General features: G+C 37.9%; 1 long non-coding RNA gene across 1 annotated transcript in view; it reads right to left on the reverse strand.

Annotated features, from left to right (window-relative positions):
- Positions 1-2,385: 2,385 nt before the first annotated feature.
- The window catches only part of LOC122219134, a 44,339-nt gene continuing 32,191 nt past the window's right edge, over positions 2,386-14,533 (reverse strand). Inside the window, exon 5 of the long non-coding RNA XR_006202274.1 lies at positions 2,386-2,477. This is a non-coding gene — a long non-coding RNA (uncharacterized LOC122219134). The remainder of the gene's footprint in view (positions 2,478-14,533) is intronic.

Raw genomic sequence — 14,533 nt, forward strand, 5'->3', positions numbered from 1 at the left:
GGCCTCACTACTGAAAATGTAATGTTGTGGACCCACAACATCAATATTATTTGTGAATTTCTTACCCGGGCAGAATTGTGAACCCCACGCCTGGCCCACTGAATCAAAATCTGCATCTTTAACAAGATCCTAGGGGTTCAGATGCACTGCTGAAGAATTTCAATCTCAAGAACTTCCTTGGCCAATGTCTCAGATTATGTATTACATAAAGCCAGTGAATGGCTAATTCAAAGAACAGGAGAGAATGCAATATATAACACACCCAAATTTCCTCGTCTCAAATGGAATAATAAATAAGAGATAGAAAAGAGCCTAAATGTCCATCAACTGATGAATGGATAAAGAAACTGTGGTTTATATACACAATGGAATACTACTTGGCAATGAGAAAGAATGAAATCTGGCCTTTTGTGGCAACGTGGATGGAACTGGAGAGTGTTATGCTAAGTGAAATAAATCATACAGAGAAAGACAGATACCATATGGTTTCACTCTTATGTGGATCCTGAGAAACTTAACAGAAGACCATGGGGGGAGGGGAAGGGAAAAAAAAAAAGTTAGAGAGGGAGAGAGCCAAACCATAAGAGACTCTTAAAAACTGAGAAGAAACTGAGGGTTGATGGGGGGTGGGGGAGAAGGGAAAAGTTGGTGACAGGTATTGAGGAGGGCACCTGTTGGGATGAGCACTGTGTGTTGTATGGAAACCAATTTGACAATAAATTTCATGTTAAAAAAATGGGCTATAGCTTACATGAGCCTGGGAATATTCCAGGAATAAACAAGATAATGTAGGTGCTTTCTAGTTCTTTGGCATTCAATGCCAGGTTATAGAATATATGTTTTTCTTCAAAGAGCTAAAAAACTCACTGAAGTTCATTTTATTATTCGGGAACACTAGGACTGTGTTCAAAAAAGTCTCCTGCTATCCTCGATGGAGACAGGTAAATCTTCACATGACTTAGGAGGGAATTGCTTAGGGTAGCAAACCAAGACCATTATAATCTGTGCAATTCACTATGTATAAAAACATAGCTCAATTTAAAAAAAGCAGAGAACTACTATTTTTATTTTGTGTGACTATAGTATGACCCAGAGGTTCTCAAAGTGTCCTCAGACCGGCAGTCTCAGTGTCCCCCTCTGGACTTGTTAGAATTTGCATTAGGCTCCACTCTAACCTATTGGATCGGGATCCCTGCAGATGGGACTCAGGAAATTGTTCTAACAAGTCCTCCGGTCTATTCTGATGTACATTACAGCCTGCAAAGCACTGGTCTGGCATCAGAAACACTTCAATAGAAAACCCTTCTGCCTGGAGCGTCTCCTGTTTGGCTCTTAAACTCTTCTCCATTTAAGTGGTTTCATTTATCTTTCATGTCTTTTCAAGTCTCCTTCTTTCCTCCTTCCTCTTTTTTCTTCCTCTATCTACCTATGTCTTTCCGTTCTACTTTTTCACTTCCTATTTCTTTCCTAGCTCACTTTAGCTTCAAACTGCCCAATTCTCGAAGATGCATACAAATCTAGCACTTCTGCTCAAAAGTTTGCCAGCCTAAGCAAGTCTATCAGATACCCATGCTCAGCATTATGAAAGGAAAGAAACAGTACATCAGCCGCTTTGTCCTTGGAACAATGCAGCTTGCAGAAATGACAGTATAGAACCAGCCATTGTACAGTTCTTTGGTATTAATGCGACTTTAATTAGCAAGAGCACTCATGATAGTCATGTGCTAATTGTCCACAAAACGTCTGATGGCACGCAAGAGTACAAGATTTTCAGTCTACAGGCAATTTATCTGAACAATGGGCCCTGTTTTAGGATTAAGTATTCACGCCTTCACCGCAGGAGGTGGCTAATAAGCACAGCAGGAATAAATATTAATAATATTAATATTCGTAAAGAGTGTTCTTTTGTTCAACTAAAAATAGTTTGTCTTTATTATACAGCCTACTGTTAATAATAGAATTGCTCCTAATTACTTGGTAGTAAATACGGTCCAGGCCTTCTCCTAGGAGCTTTACAGTTATTAATGTATTGAAATCTCCCACAACCTTATGAGTTCGGTACAATTACCATCTCCATTTCACAGATAAAGAAATGGAGGCATGGAGACATTAAATAACTCAACTAGGTTCCCATTGCTGGTGAGTGCTAGAGATGGGATTTGTGTAGAGGGTACTGTATGGACCCTTTGGGGTCCCAGGTCAGAACCACTGTGTTATACAGTTTCTCAGGTGAAAATGAGTTGAACTACACAAGACACATTTGGCTTTCACACTCCCTCCTATTTCACATTAAGAGGCCAGATTTATTAAATATTTTCATGTCCTAACACTTTCCGTTGGAGAGCCTATGGTGTAGGAAGACAAACCCTAGACTGGGAGCCAGAAATCCTCAATTTTGATCTTCGTGTTATAGGCAGCTTGCGGGATGATTATGGGAAAGTCACGGGTTTAAGCTCAACAGGTAACAATTTCCTCTCCTGTGAAAAGAGGATTACATTTTATTAGATCATATTCACGGTTCTCTCCAGATCCAATATTCTAGGAATTCTAAGAATAAAAAGTAGTCCCAGGGAATAATTAAATGTAGGAATATAATGGTACACAGAGGCATAGTTAGTCAATTTGCTAGGTATTCCTTTAGCTATCATATAAACAATAACATGAAATAATTCTTGATTATTAAGGCAGAATGGAAGTATTTGCTATCACACACGTGAACAACATGCATAGAAATACATTAAAGACGAAGGTACATTTGCTCAATATAGTAAAGGCCAGAGCTGACGAACTATACTAATTTCCCATTGTTGTTGCAACAAATTATCACAAAAATAGTGGCTTGAAACGAAACAGATTGATTATCTCATAGCTCTGGAGGTTAGAAAACAAAAATGTGTTTCATGGGGCTAACATCAAAGTTTCAAAGGGCTGCATTCCTTCTGGAGGTTCTAGGGGAGAATCCATTTCTTTGACTTTTCCAGCTCTTAGAGGCTGCCCACATTCCTTGGCTGATGGGTCCCTTCATTCATTTTCAAAGCCAACAGTAGCAGGTTCATTTCTCACATCACATCACTCTCACCTCTTTCCTTTCCTCTTCCACATATAAGGACCCTTGTGATTAGATTGACCCCCACCTAGATAATCCAGGCTACCCTCTCCTTCTGGAGAGGGAGATTTTACTCACATCTATGTAAGCAACATATTAACAGGATTTGGGGGTTAAGACATGGGCATGCGAGGGGGGAGTCATTTTGTGCCTACTATACAGGATATTTTTGGGTTCTCCAGGAAGGCTTATATTTCATATACTTAAGAACAAAACAGTGTTCACAGTGAAGAGGAAAATACTCAATTCTGGAATATTGTCATCTTAATGAGGTTTTCACATTTAGAAAAGGAAGTGCAAATGTCTTACTGAACATTTTCTAGAGTTGAAATTGCTTTGAGCACAAAAGACTATCAGAGCCCAAAAAGACTACGGGGGTCATCCAGCGAAGTCAACCGTCCTTATTTAACATACACAGAAACTAAGGCCCAGTGGGGCCAGTGAGTTGCCAGTGATGATAGAAATGAGCCTCCGGCCTCCCGGCTTCGTTCTCAGGTGTAGGCCTCTTCTGTCACATCTCGAGGCTGTCTCTCATTTTTTTCACACTACCAGTAACTATTTAGCTAAATGTCCTTTGGCATATCATGCAACTCAGACACTCTTTCACAGCTACTACTAATGATTAGAATAGCCCTCTGACTCTTCCTTTTTCTTTAGGGAAGTATGTGGAGAAGCACAGTACTGCAGGGAAAAAAAAAAAAAAAAAAAGCCATGGTCTTTTGATTGCCATGTGACGATAAAGAGTAGGAGGAAAACTATGCTGTGGTAAGGAAAGCAGCTAAACCACAGACGAGGGGCTCACGGAAGAAACATTTTGTAAATACCTTTTCTCCCCCTTAAGATGCGTCCGATGCGATGCCTTACTTATCATGAGGAGACTGAATTCCATATGGGCCGTGTATGAAGCAAAAACTATATTAAACACACAAAAAATGTCAGGATCACAACAAACTTAGCTGACTCCTTAAAGTATGCCATCATTTTTCTCGGCCAAATGCTTGTTTTGAAAAGGAAAATCGTAACTTCTGCATGGCATAGAGCAGAAAGAGGGCAGTGCCCGCCCTAAACACAGGCAGCATGAATGGCATGGTCAACCTTCCCACCCTTTTCTTAAAAAGTAGAAAATTTTAGCTTCTCCTTGGAGAAGGGCAGCAAAGCCCTTCTGAAATACTGCTGTTAGAAACCCTACCATTAGGAAATTATACCGACAGATTAAAGGTTAAAGAGTATATGATGACTTCAGTAGATGCCAAGAAAACACTGCTGAAATACAAAATCCATCCCAGTTTTTTTTTTCTTTTCATCGTAACAAGCTAGTAATAGAAATTTTCCGAAATAAATTTGTTACGGAGGACCTACTAGAATTCTATCTAGTGCAGAAGTCATAATGGTGAAACCCCTGTTCCCAGATTCTAATTAGCTTTCTAATGCTTCACTCATAATATGAATAAATAGTCAAGGATCCTTAGACATTTGGTTAAAACCTCTAACAAGAGAGGCGCCTGCATGGCTCAGGCGGTTAAGCAGCGGGCTCTTGGTTTCGGCTCAGGCCATGATCTTACAGTTCATGCGTTTGAGCCCCAGGTCAGGCTTTGAGCTCTGACAGTGCAGAGTCTCTGTAGGATTCTCTCTTCCTCTTTCTCTGCCCCTCCCCCACTCTCACTCTTAAAATAAATAAACATTAAAAAATTAAAAAAACTCTAACAAGCTCATAGGTGGAAAAAACAGCACAGCATAGGGGGAAAATGAAGGAAGCAGAAAAGCACATAAAAAATTTTTTTAAAAAACAAAAACTACAGGGGCTCTTAGGTGGCTTAGTTGGTTAAGTGTCTGAGTTTGGGTCAGGTCATGATCTCCCAGTTCATGAGTTTGAGCCCTACATCGGGCTGTCTTCTGTCAGCACAGAGCCCCTTTTGGATCCTCTGTCCCCCTCTGTATGCCCCTCTCCTGCTCACTCTCTCTCCTCTCAAAAATAAATATTAAAAAAAAAAAAAAAAAAAACTATAGACAGGAAGGAAGGGTGGGAAGAGGGAGGGAGATAGAAAAGAAAGGAAAAAAAAAGAAAGAAAAATACATTCAGAAAAGAGCTCTGGAAATTTAAAAATAACATGGAAAAACAAAACAAAGCAAAAACAAGAGAAAGGTTGGAAGATAAAGTTGAGAACATCTCCAGGAAAGTAGAATGAAAAGATAAAGGCCTTGAAAATAGTGGAGAAAAGATAAGATAATTAGAGGATCAATGCAGGAGATCAATAGCTGAATAACAGAAATTCTGAAAAGAAAGCTCAGCTAAATTGGCAGACAGGACATTATTAAAGAAATAATATAAGAAATTTCCAGAACTAATAAGCATAGATTTCTGGACTCAATTTCAAGGCCTAAAGGCACACCAAGGCACATCACTGTGAAACTGCAGAGCACTTGGAACAAAGAGAAGATTCTGTAAGTTTCCAGAAGGTTACATAAAAATAGCATTGAATTTTGGGGCACCTACGTGGTTCAGTTGATTAAGCGTCTGACTTCAGCTCAGGTCACGATCTCACGGTTTGTGAGTTCAAGGCCTGCATCAGGCTCTGTACTGACAGCTCAGAGCCCTGGATCCTGCTTCAGTTCTATGTCTCCCCTTCTCTCTCTGTTCTCCCCCCCAAACCCCTGCTCAAGCTCTGTCTCTCTCTCTCTCTCTCAAAAATAAACATTAAAAAAATTAAAAATAAAAAAAATTACTAAAAAATAGCATCGAATTTCAAATAATAGCACTTTTAGTGAAAAATTAAAGAATTAACGTCTTCTAATTTTTGAGGGAAAAATATTTTGTTTTCAAGCTTATTTATTTATTTTGAGAGGAAGAAGCAGCAGAGACAGGGCAGATAAAGAGGGGGACAGAGGATCAGAAGCAGGCCCTGTGCTGACAGAGAAAGCCTGATGTGGGGCTCAAACTCACAAACCTTGAGATCATGACCTGAGACAAAGTTGGACACTTAGCCAACTGAGCCACCCAGGTGCACTGGGAAAGATATTCTTTCTTTTTCTTTTCTTTCTTTCTTTCTTTTGTGTTTTTTTTTTTAATGTTTATTTATTTTTGAGAGAGGGAGAGTGAGAGAGCACATGCATGTGAGAGAGAGAGAGAGAGAGAGAGAGAGAGAGAGTGCAAGGAGGGGAGGGGCAGTGAGAGAGGGAGAGATCATGACTTGAGCCGAAGTCAGATGCTTAATGAACTGAGTCACCCAGGTACCCGCCACCCCCCCGCCCCAGGAGTATAGTATAGTTTGTATCTTAGCGGTGAACAAAATTTTTAACCATGTCAATATTAACAAAAAACGCGTAATATAACAAATAGGAGTAAGTGGGACTAAAGAAGTCTGTGTTGGGATAATATAAGAGAGTTCAAACCTTATCTTTTAAAACATAAAATAAATAGGAAATAAAATAAATGGGAAAATAAAAAATAGAAGTGCAAGATCAATATTAAAAATATAAAGTAAATATTATTAGAAATAACTTAAAAATTGGAAAATATTTACCACAGTGGAGTGATTTTTTATCTGTGTCATTTCTGGATTAATTTCAATCGATTGCTATTTCCCACCCACCCCCATCTTGAGCTGCATTTTCTTGCTTATTTGAATGCTTGTTAATTTTTTACTGGATGTCAGATGTTATGAATTTTATTTTGTGGGGTCCTGGATGTTTTTGTATTCTTATGAATATCCTTGATTCTGCTCTGGGACATGGTTAAGGTACTTGGAAACCGTCTGACTCCTTTTAAGTTCTCTTTTAGAGGTGGGACTGAACGTCTAGACTAATCATCCAACCAAGTACCCCTTGTGAGGATTCTACCTGATATTGATACCTTGTGTCAATATCAAGGAGGTCTTTCCACTCTGGGTGGTAGGGATACAAACCATTTTCATCCTGTGTGAAGTTTGGGGACTGTCTGTTTGATCTTTTTGTGAAGGCCTTTTCCTGACTTTAAATAGTTTCTTTGCACACCTGTGCTGATCCTTAGCCAGCAGCAGATTCTCAAATCCTCTGCAGAATTCTAGAGTTCTTTTCAGCTCTCTCTCTCTTTTTTTTTTTTTAGAAAGAGACAGAACGAGTGCACACACAAGCCGGTGATTGGTAGAGGGAGAGGGGAGAGAGACTCTTTTTTTTTTTTCAATATATGAAGTTTATTGTCAAATTGGTTTCCATACAACACCCAGTGCTCATCCCAAAAGGTGCCCTCCTCAATACCCATCACCCACCCTCCCCTCCCTCCCACCCCCCATCAACCCTCAGTTTGTTCTCGGTTTTTAAGACTCTCTTATGCTTTGGCTCTCTCCCACTCTAACCTCCTTTTTTTGTTTTTCCTTCCCTTCCCCCATGGGTTTCTGTTAAGTTTCTCGGGATCCACATAAGAGTGAAACCATATGGTATCTGTCTTTCTCTGTATGGCTTATTTCACTTAGCATCACACTCTCCAGTTCCATCCACGTTGCTACAAAAGGCCATATTTCATTCTTTCTCATTGCCAAGTAGTATTTCATTGTGTATATAAACCACAATTTCTTTATCCATTCATCAGTTGATGGACATTTAGGCTCTTTCCGTAATTTGGCTATTGTTGAGCGTGCTGCTATAAACATTGGGGTACAAGTGCCCCTATGCATCAGTACTCCTGTATCCCTTGGGTAAATTCCTAGCAGTGCTATTGCTGGGTCATAGGGTAGGGGGAGAGAGACTCTTAAAAGGGCTCTATGCTGAGCATGCAGGGCTCAGTCCCCCAACCCTGGGATCATGACCTGAGGGGAAATCAAGAGTCCAACCCTTAACTGACTGAGCCCCCCAGGCGCCCCTCAGCTCTTTCATCTGCGTTGCTCTGCCTTGAGAATTCAGCAGCCCCGGTACCTTTGAATCTTGAGCTCAGTATCCTGGATTCAAGGAGCCCGCCAGGCTGTTCAGGTTCTCCCCCACTGTACTTCAGCCTGGAATTCTCCCCAGGTAACAAACAGGCATTTATAGGGCTCTCCTCATTTATTTTCCTTCCTCTAGGGCCACAGTTCTGCACTGCCTGTTGTCTAAAGTCTGAAAATCACTGTCTTATATACAAAATCAGTAGGCAAAATCAACTGAATTTCTAAGCTCCAGAAGCAAAATGTTAAAAATCTAGTTTTTAAAAAACATACCATTACAACATGGATCAATCATACAAACATAATGTTGAATAAAAGAAACACAACAGAGAATGCATAAAGATTCCGTTCATAAGAAGTCCAAAAACAGACAAAAGTAAACTACATTATTTAAGATGGTATATCTAGGTGTTAAAACTAAAAAAAGAAAAATAAAGTAAATTTGTGATTATTTAAAAAGTCAGGACAGTAGTTACTTCTGGAAGGGACTGGGGGTTGCAACTTGGAATATTTGCTACAAGGCTAAAAATACCCTATTGGTTGACCTGAGTACTGTTAATTAACATGGGTGTTCACTTTAAAATCATTTGTTAAACTGGGCCACCTGGGTCGCTCAGTAGGTTAAGCATCCAACCCTTGGTTTTGGTTCAGGTCATGATCTCAAGGTTTGTGAGTTCGAGCCCCAAGTTGGGCTCTGTGCTGACAGTGCAGAGCCTGCTTGGGATTCTCTCTTTCCTTCTCTCTCTGGTCCTCTCCCGCTTGTATTCTCTCTCTCTCTCTCTCAAAATAAATAAATCAACTTAAAAAAATTATTAAAATTATTTGTTAAACTCCAAATACAGGTGTATTTTCTATATATATTAAACTTCATGATTAAGAGAGTAAAGAATATATTATTTGTAATAATAAGAAAAATATAAGATCCATATGTTATCTAACAAATAAAGTATAATACCTTCATGGAGAGAATTATATAAGACATTAAAGAAAATCCTAAAAAACAAAAACCTTCAACGATACACCACATAATCTATAGGGAAATTTAATATTCTAGAGATGACAATTCTCATTAAATTAGCTTGTAGATACAAAGCAAACCCAAACAAAATCCTAAAAAGGATTTTTGTGGAATTGACAAATTTATTCTAAATTCATATGGAGCTGCAAATGGCCACAAATTGTCAAGATACTCTTGAAAGAAGTAAAGTGTTGGAAACTTTGGAAATCTGGTAATCAGGGTGGTGTGGTCCCAATACAAGAACAGATAAATAGATCGATGGAACAAAACACAGAGTCTAGAAACAAACCCATGAGTATATAGAAAGTTAATCTGTGACAGCGCTGGGATAGGAGTAGCTCAAAGAAGAAAAAAAGGGGGCTACTCCAAATATAATGCAGGGATGATTCAACTATATGTGGAAAAAAACAGAATTGAATTTCTTCTTCAAATGAGTCTCAAAAATCAGCTGCAAGTTGATTAAATACTTATAACCTAAAAGTTTTTAAAATTTTGAAAGATAAAACTATAAAACTTTCAGGTGTACACACCATGGAAATACATCTTTATTACTTTGAGTTAGGGAGGACATAACAGTGTATAAACTATAAAGGAAAAGACTGATATATTTGTCTATATTTTAGAAATATTACCTATCAAAAGGTGCACAGAGGATGCAAATATGTTAATAGAAGAGAATAGCACTGGAGGCACATGCATACAATCATCTGATTTATAACAAAGATGTCACCGCAATGCAGTGAAAAAATGTTTCAACAATTTGTTGAAATTGTCGGGCCAACTGGGTATCCATATAGGAAGAAAAATAGGAAGCCTGACTTCCTCACACTATACGACCAAAAGAATTTCAAATTTTGGGCATCGGGCTGGCTCAGTCGGTAGAGCATGAGACTCTTGATCTCGGGATTGTGAGTTCGAGCCCCACAACGGGCATGGTGTCTACTACTTAAAATTTTTTTTCAAAACGTACTATAGACCAAAACATGAAAGCTGAAACAGCCAGACTTCTAGATTGAGAACATATAACCTTGGCATAGGCAAAGATTTCTTAAAGATGAATGTTTAACGTAATGTTAAACATTATTATAAAAGTAATAAATCGGATATCATTAAAATTAAGCACATCTGTTTATCCAAACACAATACGAAGAGACTGAAAAGGCAAGTCATAAACTGAAAGAAGATAGTTGTGTTACATGTGTCTAACCACGGACTCGAATCCATAGTTTACAAAGAAATACAGATCAAAATCAGAAAAACTGACAATCCAAAAAAAAAAAGAAAAGAGCAAAAGAAAATAAAAGAAATTTACGAATGACGATTTAGCCTATGAAAAGTTGTTCAACATCGTTAGTCGTCAGGCGAATGTACACTAAAGAGAAAACGAGACAGTTTGGCAAACATGCAATACATCAATGCCCAGAAATTCCACTCCTGGGTATAAACCCAAGGAAACTGAGGACTGTTGTTCATCAAAAGACAAGTACAGGAATGTTTACAGCAAGAATATTTAATTGCTTGACACATGAACCCACGTGCACATCAACTGTAGAATGAAAAATTGCAAAATGGCTGCACCGTGGAATACTACACAGCAATAAAAAAGAAGAGCATTTTTACACACATCTCTCAAATACAATGTTGGGTCAAAGAACCCAGGTAAAAATAGTAGATGTTATTCCATTCTTTAAGAGTTAACACCAAATAAAATTAAACCAGCGTGGTAAAAGTAGAGTACTGTGAGTTTGTGCAGTTCAGGAGCTTCAAATAGAAGGGAGGCATAAGGGATTCTATTGCAGTCCTGGACATAGCTTATATCCTGATGTAGGTCATGGCTACCTGGGTATACAGAGAGACAGTAGCTCTGTACACGTAAGACCATTCACTTTGCAGAATACAAGTGAAACCTCCACGATAAAATATACATACGTTGTAAGTTTACCTGAGAAAATATATTTGCAAAGCATAATTTGCAAAGGAGTAGCATCCAAATATATGAAAATTTTCTGTATATTTGAAGAAGAATATTAACAATCCAATCGAAAAAAGAGGCATAAGTGAAAATAAAACAGAAATGTATGAAAACAATATTAGAAGATGTTCAAAGATGTCCAATCCTGTCAGTTATCATGGAAATGCAAACCAAAATTGCAAGATACCATTGCCAAACACCGGAAAGGCAAAATTTTTAAGTTTGTTGATATCAGGGGGTGGGAGGCCAGGCAAAATGAATGAAGGGGAGTGAAAGGTATAGGCTGCCAGTTATGGAATGAGTAAGCAACAGGGAATCAAAGGCACAGCGCGAAGAATACAGTCAACGATGGTGTAGTAGCGATGTAACAATGTAACAGCAAAGAGGGTAACTACACTTGTGGTGGACATACCAGAATGTACAAACGTGTTAGCTCACTGAGTTGCACATCTGAAACGAATGCAACATTGTGTGTCAACTATACTCCAATAAAAAAAGAAAAATGAAGTTCATCAGTACCAAGTGTTGGTGAGGACGGTAGAACGATCAGAACATAAATTCTGATTGTTGGTGGCACTGATGATCCCCATCTACATCAAGTTGCAAAAACAGACAAAACTAAGGTATATAGTGACTGGAATAAATACACAGATGTATGTGTTATTTTTCACAAATGTTTTCATTGAGCTTCTATATCATATTTATATTAAGAAAAAATTGATAATATTTGGTTTAGCTTCAGAGCCTAAGTGATCCTTTAAATATCTTGAAAAAAAAAAAACACTTTAGCCTTTTAAGTAATTTCTACACTCAACAGGGGCACAAGCCCACAGCCCTGAGATCAGGAGTTATATGTTCCACCAACTGAGCCAGCCAGGTCAGGTGCCCCTTAAATATCTTCTAATTCTAGTAAATCAAAGGGTTCATTAAAAGTCTTTCTACCTAGCTCTAATATTCTAGTTAGCTGTGCTTTCATAAATTGGAAGACTGAAAAGTTTTATATAGAAGCTGGACTAATAGGCACTCTTTTTCTTTTTGTAATATGGTACCTGGAAAAACATCATTTTGCACCCCTGCCTTTTTTCAAAGTATGTGAACACAATGTTCAAGGACATTGAAACAATTTACTTTACAAGTTCTACCAGACAGGGAGCTAGAAGGCAGGGAGAAAGAAAAAGATAAGATTTGATTCCCAAGGACCTTCTAATGTATGAAAAGTCTGTTGGAAAATTAGTACCTTTACAAAGTAAATACTTTAGTAATCATTCCATTCTGTTGGTGTTGCATAAGCCTAAAACAGATTTAAAGTGAGGAAGAAATGGAACTGACCAGCTGAAGCTGTACTGTGCTTTCAGAGTGTCATTCTCTTTAGACATTGCACATTTATTTATTTTATGTTTATTTATTTTTGAGACAGAGAGAGACAGAGCGTGAGCGGGGGGAGGGGCACAGAGAGAGGGAGACACAGAACCTGAAGCAGGCTCCAGCCTCTGAGCTGTCGGCACAGAGCCCGACGCGGGGCTTGAACTCACAATCCATGAGAACATGATCTGAAGTCAGACGCTTAACCGACTGAACCACTCAGGCGTCCCTGGACATTACACGTTTAGAAGACAAACTCCAAGTAAATAAAATTCAGTGTCACAAAAATGTACTTTTCTATTAGTAGTTATAGAGACATTACCAAAAACTCCTTCCACAGAACCTTTGGAATAATGAAATATCTCTGACTTGCCCATATTAACCATTGGACTAAGAAAACATGCCACAGTTATTCAAAACTATTACAAGGACACTTTGGTGCATATATTGTAATTTTCTTTTGGTTAAAGGTATGATATGGTATGTAGGGACCTTATAGAAATTGTCCATTTCTTCAGGATTATCTTTGTCATTTCATGAAATATTATTATTTATCCTTGGCATAATTAAATTACCCCAATAACCCTTAATTAGATATGTGAGTATTACTACCTTTTCTCCTCATTCTATCCCCTTATCCTCTAGATTCAAAACATAGCCCAACTTGCAAACTGGATATGTGTATTAATTTCACTTATAGGTTCTATCTGAAATTCATCTCTTAAACATTTACTTGCTATGCTGTTTCAGTGAATCAGGAGACACAAAAATCTTGCGTTAAAGCAAAACAAAACAAAAAAACCTCCTTCAGCATAACTCTTTATCTGTAATACCTCACAAACCTGAAACTGAAATTCATGTTGCTTTTTAAAATTGCTTTTCCCTTTTTTTTTTCATTTCTGTGGCGATAAGGAGAAGAAAGTGGTGGTTAGTAAATATTTGTGAAAGCAAAGTGAGCTTACTGACAACCTGACTTCCTGGTTCAAGGCCAGTCCAGCCACGGGGCTGTCCCAGCCACCCACAAGGCCAGGTAGAGTGGCACAATCCCTGCAGCAGTTACCTGAGGCTCTCAACAGCAGGGCCCAAACTGTTCCCTTGATCCAACACCTTCTCTATTACTCTTGCCCCATTTACAATGGAAGGCTTCTTGGTTAAATCATTGTCATTTTTCCGGTCAACTGTTGTGCCCTTTTGTTCAGCCATTTTGACATTATAGTGACCTTTAAAACTGAAAGTCCTTTGTAAACAAAAATGGAATTGGGGAGAAGCAGCAGTGTCCTTACTTTCTCTTACAGCTGTAAGAGGAAGAGAGAGCTACTTGCGAGACCCTCCCACCACATACAGTTGAATGGTACATTTGCTAAATAGAAAGCAAAAGGCTTTAATCTCCTTGAAAACATCTACCGAAGTGTGCACCACCTGTATGCTCTATTGCTAAATCCTTAATTTCAGTGTTTGTTCTGAAATAAATGGGGAATTTCAGCTATAAATCCATGTCAAATAAAATATAATAAAATCAAACTAAAAGGAAAATCAAAGTAAAAGCAAAGTTATTAAGCATATTTTCTGGAATGCTAATATGTCCTAGTATAATTTAGACTTCCCCCCTCTGGGAAATTTTAAATTGTAACATTTCCAAATAGACACCATAGGGGTAAGAAAGTGGGACTGAACGAGTAGATGTGTCGAAAGAAGAAAAAAACCAAAAAATCGATGGACTCTGTAACCCACCGTTAGTGTTTATTATAGAGTAGACATCTAGTTCACACCTACAAGTGTAAGTAAACAAAATGATGGAGTTTATAAAATAGTAAGAACAGTATGATTCGATTTCATTATTTTTAAATCTACGCATCTAAAAAAAATCTATACATACATTTGAGGAAAATACAGATATTTTCAGTTATGAGGTTGTGTATGTTTTGTCTTTTTTTTACTTTTCAAAAACTATATACATATACATAAGATGTATATGGTTTTATAATATGTATACTTAACTTATAATATGCATACTTAACAGATACACTATATATTCTATGTATGCATATTTTACATGTGCATATATATTATGTATTTTATATATAACTTTTCTTTTTATATATACTATTAGTCCTAACGCTAAAAATGATTTCAAATTTAAAAATAAATTACGCTATTTCATCGTGACTCAAGTGGTTGCTAAA

The sequence above is a fragment of the Panthera leo genome, chromosome B2 (assembly GCF_018350215.1).
Source record: "Panthera leo isolate Ple1 chromosome B2, P.leo_Ple1_pat1.1, whole genome shotgun sequence".
NCBI lineage: Eukaryota > Metazoa > Chordata > Mammalia > Carnivora > Felidae > Panthera > Panthera leo.